Genomic DNA, 1,117 nt, shown 5'->3' on the forward strand with positions numbered 1-1,117 from the left:
GCGCCGTTCCAGTCGCGGCCCCGACGGCGTGACGCGGCCTTAATCCGGAGTCACTCCCGAATCCCTAGGGCCCCCCTCTCCCCTCGCAGGGGCCGTACCTGGGTCTGCGTGAGCCCCAGCTGTGCCGCCAGCTCGGCGCGCTCCGGCAGGGCCAGGTACTGGGTTTGCTGGAAGCGCTGGTTGAGAGCTTGCAGCTGCAGGCTGGAGTAGATGGTGCGGGGCTTGCGCAGCTTCTTGCCCTTGCCGTTGATGCGCAGCTCCCCGTTGGCGATGGCAGGGGGCTTGTCATGCTCTGGGGGATAGGAGAGGAGCAGAGAGTTGAACCAACAGCCTGGGAAGTTAAAACAAAGCATTCAAAATAACCCCAAATCATCCCAGCCTGGCACTGGGGGCTGCGGTGGGTTTTCTTTTTGGAGGTTAACTTTTTTGGGGGGGATAAGCAAAGGGGAGCTGGCCTTGCTTTGCTGGGATGTTTAAGCCCCAGGTGAAGCAAAGGGGAAGCCGGAGGAGAAGAAGGATGTAATTATTCCTTCAATAGCACAATTCAAGGCCAAAATTGGGCAGGCCACAGGTGCCTCCACCATGCACCCTGTGCCATGGGGTGATGGAGGTGACAGCAGGACAGACTGCCCTGCCCCAAGGGGGCCTTGCTGTGGGCATGCTGCTCCTCCGGGCAGCCCCTCATTGTGAGGTGCTTGCCCCCCACCCTGGACCATCTCCTCCCCACTCCATGGCTTTGAGCATCCCTGGGTCCTTCTTGGGCTGCGTGGATTGTGTGGGGCAGAAACCCACGGGGCCTGGGGACATGGTGGTCCCAGCTCAGCAGCTCACAGACGTGAGTGTATCTGTGCACTCGTGTCTGCCCTGATGGTGAGGCTGATAGGACTTGGGACCCCTCTGTGGGGCAGCCAGGGGGCCACTGCTCTGCTGGGTGGTTCCACTTCAAGTTTCCTGTACCAGCTTTTGAGGAAAACAGTGGGGAATGAGGATGCAATGAGACAGGGACCTGAGATTGGAGCATCTTGGCGTGGGACAGAGGGGAGAGTCTGCCCAGCCTGGGGGGGTGCACAGGGGGCAGGATGCAGACATCCAGGGGTTTCAGGGCATAGGATACAGG

The 1,117-nt window shown here is 60.4% G+C and overlaps 1 pseudogene; it reads right to left on the reverse strand.

Annotated features, from left to right (window-relative positions):
* Positions 1-98: 98 nt before the first annotated feature.
* LOC104539479 lies at positions 99-292 on the reverse strand (annotated as a pseudogene).
* Positions 293-1,117: the final 825 nt, after the last annotated feature.

Source organism: Mesitornis unicolor, unplaced genomic scaffold (assembly GCF_000695765.1).
Source record: "Mesitornis unicolor isolate BGI_N332 unplaced genomic scaffold, ASM69576v1 scaffold40504, whole genome shotgun sequence".
Lineage (NCBI taxonomy): Eukaryota > Metazoa > Chordata > Aves > Mesitornithiformes > Mesitornithidae > Mesitornis > Mesitornis unicolor.